This window comes from Mus caroli, chromosome 7, assembly GCF_900094665.2.
Source record: "Mus caroli chromosome 7, CAROLI_EIJ_v1.1, whole genome shotgun sequence".
NCBI classification, from domain to species: Eukaryota; Metazoa; Chordata; class Mammalia; order Rodentia; family Muridae; genus Mus; species Mus caroli.
Window position 1 is genome coordinate 44133785 of NC_034576.1, and position 12312 is coordinate 44146096.

Genomic DNA, 12312 nt, shown 5'->3' on the forward strand with positions numbered 1-12312 from the left:
CCAATAATGAGATCTGATGCCCTCTTCAGGTATTTCTGAAGACAGCTACAGTGTACTTATTCATAATAATAAATAAATCTTTGGGTTGGAGTGAGCAGGGATGGCTGGAGTGAGCAGAGGTTCTAAATTCAATTCCCAACAACAACATAAAGGCTCACAACCACCTGAAAAGCTACAGTGTACTTATATACGTAAAATAAATAAATAAATCTTTAAAAAATGTTTATAGAATAAAACAGGGATATGGTATTTTGCAATGACAATTTTTTCTTCCTTCCTTTCTTTCATTTTTCTATTTTATTTTTGTTTTTTGAGACAGGGTTTCTCTGTTTAGGACCGGCTATCCTGGAACTCATTTTGAGGAACAGGCTCGCCTCCCACTCAGAAATCTGTCAGGCCCTGCCTTCCAAATGGTAGGATTAAAGGCATGTTCCATTACTGCCTGACTTTTTTTTTTTTTTTTGGACATTCTCTTATTTACATTTCAAATGTTATCTCCTTGCTTGGTTCCACATCTCCCGAAACCACTCTATCCCATCCACTTTGCCTGCTTCTCTGAGGGTCTATGGTGCAATCCCTGGGCTGGTAGTCTTGGGTTCTGTAAGAAAACAAGCCAGGAACTTCCCTCCATGGCCTCTGCATCAGTTCCTGCTTCCTGACCTGCTAGAGTTCCAGTCCTGGCTTCCTTTGGTGATCAACAGCAATGTGGAAAGTGTAAGCTGAATAAACACTTTTCTCCCCAACTTGCTCTTTTTCTTTTTTCTTTTCTTTTTTTGGTTTGTTTGGTTTTGGTTTTGTTTTGTTTTGTTTTTCGAGACAGGGTTTCTCTGCATAGCCCTGGTTGTCCTGGAACTCACTTTGTAGACCTGGCTGGCCTTGAACTCAGAAATCCACCTGCTTCTGCTTCCTGAGTGCTGGGATTAAAAGCATGTGCCACCATGCCCAGCTCCCAACTTGTTTCAAAGTTACATGCCAGGAGGAAAAACTCAGAATTCTCAGTAAGACTATATTTTTATTGGATATTTTCTTTATTTACATTTCAAATATTGTCCCCTTTCACAGTTCCCCTGGTTCAGTAAACCCCCTCCCCCATCCCCGCTTTCCCTGCTCCTATGAGGGTGTTCCCCCACTCATCAGCCCACTCCCACCATACCCGCACTCGAATTCCCCTACACTGGGGCATCCATCAAGCTTTCACAGGACTAAGGGCCTTTCCTCCCCTTGATGCTTCACAAAGCCATCCTCTGCCACATATGCAGCTGGTGCCATGGGTCCCTCCATGTGTACTCCTTGGTTGGTGGCTTAGTCCCTGGTAGCTCTGGTTGGTTGATATTGTTGTTCAGCCTATGGGGTTGCAAACCCCTTCAGCTCCTTTAGTCCTTTCTCTAAATCCTCCATTAAGGTGCTCATTCCAATAGTTGGCTGCTATTATGTGCCTCTGTATTAGTCAGGCTCTGGCAGAGCTCCTCAGGAGACATCTGTATCAGCTTCCTTTCAGCAAGCACGTTTTGGCATCCACTACAGTGTCTGGGTTTGGTGACTGTATACAGGAAGGATCCCCAGATGTGGCAGTCTCTGGATCACCTTTCCTTCAATCTCTGCTCTACACTTTGAACCTCAATTTACTCCCATAAATATTTTGTTCCCCTTTCTAAGAAGGACAGAAGCACCCACACTCTGGTTTTCCTTCTCCTTGAGCTTCATATGGTCTGTGAATTCTATCTTGGGTATTCAGAACTTTTTGGCTAATATCCACTTATCAGTGAGTGCATTCCATGTATCTTCTTTTCTGATTGGGTTACCTCACTCAGGATAATACTTTCTAGTTTTATCCATTTGCCAAAGAATCTGATTAATTTATTATTTTTAATAGTTGAGTAGTACTCCATTGTGTAAATGTGCCACATTTTCTACATCCATTTCTTTGTTGAAGGACATCTTGGTTCTTTCCAGCACCATCAAAATGATGTACTTCCAGAAAAAAAAAATGTAAAGAAAAGCAATGTTGGATATCAGCAATCAGGAGTATGGATTCTATACAATACAAAGAAATTTTTTTTGGGGGGGGGGATTTCGAGACAGGGCTCCTAAATAAACATTTTGCAAGGAAGCAGAGTTTGCCACATTGCTTGCATTCACAGGCCTTGTCTTCAGTATAAATAGTCATGGCGATGATGACAGAAATGTGCAAAGGCTTAACAATATTAAATATATTCATAAGGTTTCTTGCCAGTATGATTTGTTTTCTGCATTTGCTGAGAACTGTGATGTGTAAGCAAAGGGTTTACCACATTGCTTGCATTCACAGAGATTCACTCCTCTATGAATACTTTCATGATCATGAAGGCTATAGAAATTTCCAAAGGCTTTACAATTTAAAATACATTCATAAGGTTTCGCTCCAGAATGACTCTTTGCGTGCTTTTGAAGATAACTGTGATCACAAATGATATGCAGTGTCCTGCTAATAAATCTAATCAAGCAAATAAAAGATCTATATGACAAAGATCTTCAAGTCCCTTAAGAAAGGAAATGAAGAAGACCTCAGAAGATGGAAATTTTCAATGCTCATGGATTAGTAGGATTAACATAGTGAAAATGGCCACCTCACCAAAAGGAACCTACAGATTCAATGCAATCCCCATCAAAATGCCAACATAATTCTCCACAGAAAAAACAATTCTCGAATTACAACTGTCATATGAAAACAAAATATCCAGGGTAGCAATAACAGTTCTTAACAAGGAAAGCATGTCTAGGGAAATCACCATCCCTATACTACAGAGCAATAGTGATCAAAACCACATGGTGTTGGTCTAGAGACAGGGCAATTAATGGAATAGAATTGAAGACAAGGAATTAAACTTATGCAACCATGGACACTTGATATTCGAACAAAGAAACCAAAAGAATCAAGGAAAAAATCCCCACATCTTTAACAAATGGTGCAGGCCTACCTGGCAGTTGGCTTATCAAACAATACAATTGATCCATATCCATCAGATTCCACCTTACACCAATAAGAATGGCTAACATATAAAGCTCAAGTGACAGCACATGCTGTCAAGGATGTGGAGTAGAGGAACATTCCTCCTTTGCTGGTGGATTTGCTAACCAGTACAACCACTTTGAAGATCAATCTAGTGGTTCCTCAGAAAAGTGGAAATAATTCTACCTGAAAAACCAGTCATACAGCCACTAGACTATACCCTATAGATAGATGCTCTACCATACCACTACGACACATGTTCTACTATGTTCATCCCACCCTTATTCATAATAACCAGAGGCTGCAACCTTCTCAGATGTCCATCTACTGAAGAATGGATATGGAAAATGTGGCTCATTTACACAATGGAATAGTATTCATCTATTAAAAATGAGGACATAATGAATTTTGCAGGCAAAAGAATGATATTTATGGTATGTATTCACTGTAATTACATGTTAGCCAAAAAGTACAGAATACCCAGGATACAATCCACTGACCATAAAAGTTTAACAAGAAGAAAGGACCAAGTGAGGATGTTGGAATCCCACTTACAGGGGGGGAAAGAATCATGGGAGGTGGAGGCAGGGTGGGCTCTGTGTGGGAGAGGTGGAAGGGGAGGGAAAATAAGGGCAGGATCAGGTATGGGGTGAGGGAAGAGAGCAGAGAGACTCAAAGCAACAAGAGAATGCATGGGAATATGCATTTGTAGGGGTGGGAGGCATGGGGAACCTCCAGGAAATTCCAGAGGCTCCCAGGACTAAATGGGGATGACCTTAGTCAAAATGCCCAACAGTGGGGCATTGGAACCTGATGAGATCACCTCCAGTAGATAGACAGGTCCTCCAGTGGAGGGATGGGGGTCACCAAACTATCTCCAAAAGTTTTGACATAAAATTGTAGCTGACTAAATAAATGAGTGATACAAATGGAGCAGAGATTCACAAAAAGGCTGTCCATAGAACAGCCCAACTTGGGATTTATCCTATTGGTGGTCTCACAACCACCTGTATAACAACAGTGTACTTATATACATAAAATAAATAAATAAATGAATAAATTAAAAGTAAATAAAGGAATGAATGAATCTTTAAAAAAAAGAAAATGTTCATAGAATAAAACAGGGATATGATATTTTGCAATAATTTTTTCACCTTTCTTCCTTCCCTCCTTCCTTTTATTCTCCTATGTTTGGTTTTTCGAGACAGGGTTTCTCTATTTAGCCAAGGCTATCCTGGAACTTTCTCTGTAGATCAGGCTGGCCTCGAACTCAGAAATCTGTCGGCCTCTGCCTTCCAAGTTGTAGGATTAAAGGCATGTTCCAATACTGCCTGGCTTTCTTTTTTTAATTGGACATTCTCTTTATTTACATTTCAAATGTTACCTCCTTTCCTGGTTCCCCCTCTCCCCGAAACGCCCAATCCCCTCTTTCCCTGCTTCTATGAGGCTCTATGGTGCCATCCCTGGCCTGGTAGTCCTGGGTTCTGTAAGAAAACAAGCCAAGAACTTCACTCCATGGCCTCTGCATCATTTCCTGCTTCCTGACCTGCTAGAGTTCCAGTCCTGGCTTCCTTTGGTGATCAACAGCAATGTGGAAAGTGTAAGCTGAATAAACACTTTTCTCCCCATATTGTTTCTTGGTCACGATGTTTATGCAGGAATAGTAACCCTAACCAAGACAACTCTCATATCAGATGTTATTTCTTACAACCAGTTTCAAGTGCACGGAAAATATAATGAGAAGACTGCCAAAATCCATAGAAATGTTGTCATTTTATGAAAACTCTGACTGGCCGGCTTCTTGTACCCTTTTATACTATAATAAAAAGCACCATGAAAATAATGTACTTCCCGGAAAAAAAAAAAAAAAAAAAGAAAGGCAATGTTGGATATCATCAATTAGGAGCATTGATTCAATACGATCCAAGGAAAATTATTAACACAGGAACGTTGATTGCAAACTAATAAACATGTGGAAAAACTCAGAATTCTCAGTAAGATTATGAAGAAAGAGTATACACATAGACACAATATGACTTCTGTACCACAAAGCTACATCAATTAAATATGTGTTTAATAGGTATGGAAAATGAGGTGCTGGAGAGAAAGAAAAACACAAAAATAGACTTTTTAAAAAAATACCTAAAGAAATTCCATTAGGAAAAATGTGAATGCTGGGTGATGGTGGCACACGCCTTTAATCCCAGCACTTGGGAAGCAGAGAAAGGTAGATTTCTGAGTTCGAGGCCAGCCTGGTCTACAGAGTGAGTTCCAGGACAGCCATGGCTACACAGAGAAGTCCTGTCTCAAAAAACCAAAAAAACAAAACAAAATAAATGTGAATTTGACTGTTTACTATGATCATAGGTGTATAGGAACTGAATAGTTACAGACTATTCATACAAAATAATTAAGAGTATCCCCTAAATTGTTATGTTTCTGACCCTCCAGCTACTACTGATTTCCCTTCCAAACAGAGAAGCACCATGACATAGAGCTCATTTTTGAAATGGAGGTGATCACAAAAGAGGGCAATGCATGGTTCTGCAGGCACTAACACCCCATTTTTGGATTCAGGCAAACCCAGCCCCACCTACACACACACAAACCTATGCTGAAGGCTAATTTAATGTCTGCTTCCTGCCACATGGATTAAGACACAAGGTGTAGAGAATGTGTTCTTTCCACCTTCACACAATACCATGCACGCCTGAGAACAGACATCTCAGCAATTCCTTCTGTGCCCTAGAGTTGAGTTTCAACTAATGACAACATTGTGTCTGTTGGTCATGAGAATTTGAAATTATATCAATCTAACACTGATGAAGGACAAAGTCCGTTTCCTTCTTTCTACCTTTCTAAACTATCTGGAAACTTTGTCACACAAAACTGAATGTGAAATGCAATGTTCAGAACTCAAAAACTAAACAAAAACAAACCTTCATTTTTCCAGACTGACATTAGAGTACAAACCAAAAGTAGTACCTGCATGTGTACACTAAGTGGGTATTGTATGCAGCATAGCTTTTGACTGGAAGGGATGCAGATCTTCACCCTCCTCCTGGGAATCTACATTCAGGATGACTGAGAGTCTAAGGGTTCTTGCCCAGATCACCACATTTAACAGCAGAACTGAAATATGGCACACACTCTGTTTCTATTCTAGCAGCTCAGACTGTGAGACTTCAGCCAGTTTGCTCTTCCTGATCTGGGGACAGTGACTCCCTGACCCCCTGTCACTATGGACTGGCTTGTGGTCTCCCTCACAGCTCCCTACACCTGCATGCAAGTAGAATTCTGGGAAGAACAAAGATGCCATCTCCCACTAGTGCTCCTAATTCCTAGAATTCTCCAAAGTGCATCACTAGCCAGGCTCATCCAGCTTGGCCCCAGAACAGTAGCAGCTACTCTAGTTGTTGAGCAGCTATCAACTAACTGAAACAGCACATGGCCTTGCAGCTCTGCCCTTCCACCCTAGGAGCAGACAGGGTCTTATTGTGGAAATTGCATAGCTCTGTACAAGTTCTTCACATCTCCTAGAGCACATTTTCTTTCTCTTCTGAGCAGAGGATCTTAGGTGTGCACAGTCTATCACACACTCAATGTCTTATGTAGTCATCCTTGATTAAATGGTGTGAGTTCCTGCAGCCAAACATAGGTCACATTCAAATAATAACTGGTCCTAAAGCAAAACAGGCAGTAAATTACTAAAAACAATGAGTGGTCTATGGGAGGGCTTCGAGGCCCGAGAGAGCAGAAGGGAATGGTGGATTATATGCCAAAAATGATTTTAACTAGCACAACCAGATTTTGTGACCCTAGAAACTTGCAATTTGTATTAGAGTACACCAAGTTTTGTTTTTTTTTTTTTTAAAGATTTATTTATTTATTATATGTAAGTACACTGTAGCTGTCCTCAAATACTCCAGAAGAGGGCATCAGATTTCGTTACAGATGGTTGTGAGCCACTATGTGGTTGCTGGAAATTTTGAACTCAGGGCCTTTGGAAGAGCAGTCGGCGATCTTAACCACTGCGCCATCTCACCAGCCCAACCAAGTACACCAAGTTTTAACCATATCTTTCCTCTCAGGACGACCATCTTATGTGCAGCTCTGCTCAGCAGGGGCACTTCATATTACCCTGATCTTCTATTTTGGTTAAACTATAGTAAATTTGTTTCACAATAAATTCAGCATTTTTTTTGTTTGTTTGTGCATTTTTCCCATCCCGTTTTTTTAATATGCCTGTAGGAGCTTCAAAGTTAATCATAGAAATCAATTCTTGCATAGGTCTAATTTCATTTCTAAATCTCAATAAAAGCTAGAGGACACACATTCACTGGTATAGTTTATCTTTTCATTGATCAGCCAATAGCCTGCCTTGAAGAAGTAGCAAGACTGTCTGTCTTTCCAGCACTTGGCAGCAGAGGCAGGATTGCATGGTCAAAGCCATTCTCAACTGAACAGCAAAACCAAGCCTGAGATACAGGAGACATTCTTCTACAGGAAATAATCAGTAGTGTTGTGAAAAAAAGGAAAGAAATTCTAAACGACAGAAGACATTGGAGAATAAAATTAATTATGAGATAAGATCAGTGATTTCCTAGCAGAGGGAATGGCATTAAAAGATATGTTTGACCAACCAAATACACAGCCACAGCCAATGGCCTTCTTCTCAATTCTGAGTTGACCTCACTGGGCAAATGCATCAGACATATTTACAAAGAATGCCCCATACCTGCAAATTCAATATTTATTGGGTGAAGCAAACCTCCACAAGTAGTATACCCACCAATCTGATCACCCTTCATTCACATACATGGTATTAATACAGGCTGGGTAATTAAAAAACCCTGGTTCTCTCAGGTCCTTGTTCATAATGGTGACTCACAAAGCTGATTCTCTACTCTGATGACTCAGAGCACTGGACTCGCCAGACTGTTCTTCTATTCTGTTTGAAGCAAATCCCATTTTCCTCATGCAAATCCTCTGTGTGTGTGTGTGTGTGTGTGTGTGTGTGTGTGTGTGTATGTGTGACTGTTATGAACAGGTGACTACATGACTTAGGGCTAGGTCATCATTGTATTATGTTTTAAGTGTTTATTTTCATTATATGGGTGTTTTCATGCGTATGTCTGAGCACAATACCTACAAAGTCCATGAGATGCCTTGGGAATGCTGTTACAGGAGATGCTTAGCTACCAGGTCATATCTCTGAAAAGAAACTGTGTCCTCTATAACAAGAACCAGGGCTCTTACCTAGTGTCCTATTTTTCTTGCAGCTTTTTACTTTAACTTTATAACATTTTAATAAAAATTTATTACGTTATTTATTACGTTTTCTAAGTTCTTTGTCCTTTCTTCATCTCTTCCACATACTTCCTTGTTAAGTATCTATGGATAGGTACGCACAGCTATAAAAATAAAACCATATCAGCCTATTTTTGTTGGGTGTGTATATAGTTTTATGGCTGAAAACTTTTTTTTAATTAATTTATTTTTCGTGAGTAGTACATTGTCGCTGTCTTCAGACACACTGGAAGACGGCACTGGATCCCATTATGGATGGTTGTAAGCCACCATGTGGGTACTGGGATTTGAACTCAAGACCTTTGAAAGAGCAGTCAGTGCTCTTAAACACTGAGCCAGCTCTCCAGCCCTAGGCTGAAAACTTTTGTTGGATATGCAATTAAGGGTCTCATAGCCACCTGATGCTAAGTTTTTTCAATTGCACAATTCCACTCTTCAATGAGTTACAGGAGTCTGAGAATGAAGCAACCTAGGATGACACGGACTAAAACATGGAGAATAGAAAATATGGCATGTTTATACCGCAGGTAGCACCTGGTGGTATCATGGTCTGGAAGTTCTGGAGCTGCAGGGAAGATTTTGGACATTGATATGAGGTAATCACAATCTCCAATTGGATCCATTGGACTCTCACCACACCCAAGTAACAAGTCTCACCTTGCATGACTTTGAGATTCCTCCCTCCACTTTCTAAGGACAATGATCATAGGCCAGTGTTACAATGCCTGGCTTGGAAGAGTAAGATGAGCAGTTACACTTAACTCCATTGTAAAGCTACTTATCTGTGTGAGTCTGGTTTTCACTAACTATAGCATAAGGAGACATTAACACTAGTCCTTTGCTGAGTTAAACGGTATCAATGATAAAGGAAAACTATATTGCTCATAGTTGCAAGGAACAGGAGGTATGCATTTGATGGGTGCTTTCTTCTGTTACTCCAGTTAGGACAAGAGTCTGTGCCATGGCTATTTATACCACGGCTCAGCCACTCATACTTATTAAATTAATTAAAAGAATCAAGTTCCCTAGCTGTGACATGGCCATCTGTAATGCAGTCACTCTGACAGCATGGTGGGCAGATCTGTTTTATGTTCTACTGACATCCATGCCTGTCAGAGATTTATAGTGGGAGAATTCAGCTAGAGAGAGAAATTTGGCTGTAGAGATGGCTGAGTGGTTAAGAGCACTGACTGCTCTTCCAGAGGTGTCCTGAATACAATTCCCAGCAACTAAATGGTGGCAGACAACCATCTATAATGACAGCTAATGTCCTCTTTTGGTGTGTCCGAAGACAGCTACAGTGTACTTACACAATAAATAAAAAATTCCTAAAAAGAAGAGAGAGAGAAATCAATACATAAGAAAAACAAATTACTAATGAAAATTGACATTATTAAGGTATTTATTCAGTGTGACTTCTTTGAACAAGTGATGAAGATATAACCTAATTATCCTTGGGGTCCTAATGTGAGCAGATAGCAGGCAAGATATATGCACAATTAAGAAATCTAACCAATGCATGAATGTTTCCCATCTGTAAACCCATCCGAATTGTAGCTTCCTTTCTTATTCAACAAGAACATACTCATCGGGAGGAACCAGTCTTTCCCAGATTGCGTTTAGGGGAAATTCAAATTTCAAAGGGTACATGGTTTCACTACATATTACCCAAAGAGAGATCTACAAATGCTCTTTAGAATATCATTATTTCTATCAACCAAATAACTTAGAGCAATGACAGCGTCAGTCCTCCTCAGTTTAAGGAACAAGTGGTACTGCCAAGTGGTGGACTGTGGGGTTCTGGCACTGAAAGCTACTTAGAGTTTCCAAGAAGAATGGAAGACCTGGAAGAGGGCTGACCCAAAATAGCTGAGTGGATACAGAAAGTACAGCAGGAGCTAGCTTGTCTTCTGGGTCTCCACAAGCACTGCTGTTTGGCCTTTTGATCCTCTGGCTTCCACACTTAAAGCTCCCTCCCTGACAGTTCATCCATACTCCAGGGCTCTCTGTAAATACCTGATTTCCCCAGCCTTACAGTGACTTCTCTTTCAGTCTTGGGTTCCCTGACAACCACCTCCATGTTATCAGGAGTCAAACCACTCAGGGCTCCTAAATAAACATTTTGCAAGGAAGCAGATAAAAGAGTTTGTCACCTTGCTCGAATTCACATGCCTTCTCTCCAGTATAAATAGACATGAAGATGATTACAGAAATGTGCAAAGGCTTCACAATATTAAATATACTCATAAGTATTCTCACCAGTATGTGGTGTTTTCTGCATTTGGTGAGAACTGTGATGTGTAAGCAAAGGGTTTACCACATTGCTTGCATTCACAGAGATTCACTCCTCTATGAATACTTTCATGATCATGAAGGGTATAGAAATTTCCAAAGGCTTTAAGATTTAAAATACATTTATGAGGTTTCTCTCCAGAATGACTCTTTGCATGATTTTGAAGAGGACTGTGATGTAAAATCGCTTCATCTCACAGACTGCTTTTGGAGGCTTTTTCCAGAGCATATATTCTTTTACCTTAATATGAAAAGGCGCCACACTATTGCTTACACTCATAGGTTTTCTCTTCAGTATGTGTTTACGTATTCAAAGATGACTTATAAAAATGGTTTATCATGTCAATTATATTTGGAGGGTTGCTCTTCTGCATTATGATTTTTGTGTGTTTATCTACAGACCAAGGTGACAAGCAAAGACATCACCATATTTAATACCTTCAATACTGTTTCTCTCCAGTATGAGTGGTTTCATGTGTTTACTACATTGCTTATATTCATAGGGTTCCTGTCTAGTATGTCTTTTTCTTTATTTAAAGTTGACCATGTTATATAATGGGCTTACCCCATTTATTACATTNATAGTGTTTGTCATCATTATCTTCCCTCTAATGTAGTCAGAGATAACGGTTTTGTGAAATGGCTTCATCACTTCTATCATACTTGTAGGATCTTTCTTTAATGTCTCCTTTTTTTCTATAATAAGAGATAACTGTGATGAGCAAAAGCTTTACCACATTTCTTTTGTTCATATGGTTTCTCTAATGTATGAATCCTTCCATGATGATGAAGACTACAGATATGTGCAAAGACCTTACCATGTTAAAGAACTTTATAGGGGTTCTTTCCTAGATGGTTCCTTTTTAGTTTCTAGAGACTACGGTGATGTTCAAATGCTTCACCCTGTGATTACATTCATAGTTTCTTCAGTATGGTTGTTTTTATGTTATTGGAGCATATTGTAATGTGCAAAGGCTTTACCAAATCCCTTACATTCATAGGGTTCCTCTCCAATATGAGTTATTGTAGGTAAGACCATTGTGTTGTGAATAGGCTTCATCACATTGATTACATTTCTAAGGTATCTCTACAGAATGTTTCCTTTTTTGTATTTGGAGACCACTCTGTTGTGAAGAGGCTTTATCACACTGATTACATTTGCAGAGTCTCCCCAGTATGTAGTACGTTACGGGTTTGAAGATGACTGCTTTCTGCAAAGGCTTTACCACATTGATTATGTTGGTAATGTTTCTCTCCAGTATCTGTTCTTTTATGCATCCCAAAAGATTAGTCATATGCAAAGGCTTTACCACATTGATTTCATTCATAGGGATCTCTCCAGTATGCATCCTTGTATGCACTTTGAGATTATTGCCTTGTGCAAAGGCTTTATCACACTGATTACATTGGTAAGGTTTCTCTCCAGTATGTGTTCTTTCATGTAATCGAAAACACCTGGGCTGTGAAAAGGCTATATCACATTCATTACATTTGTAGGGTTTCTATCCAGTATAAATTCTTTCATCAACTTGATGATGACTGTGAGATATAAATGACTTACTACACTGATTACATTTATAAGGTTTCTCTCCAGTATGTGTTCTTTCATGTATTAGAAGATAACTCCGGTGTGAATAGGCTTCATCACACTAATTACATATTTAGAATCTCCCTCCAGTATGTATTACTTTATGGGTTTTAAGATGACTGCTTTGTGTAAG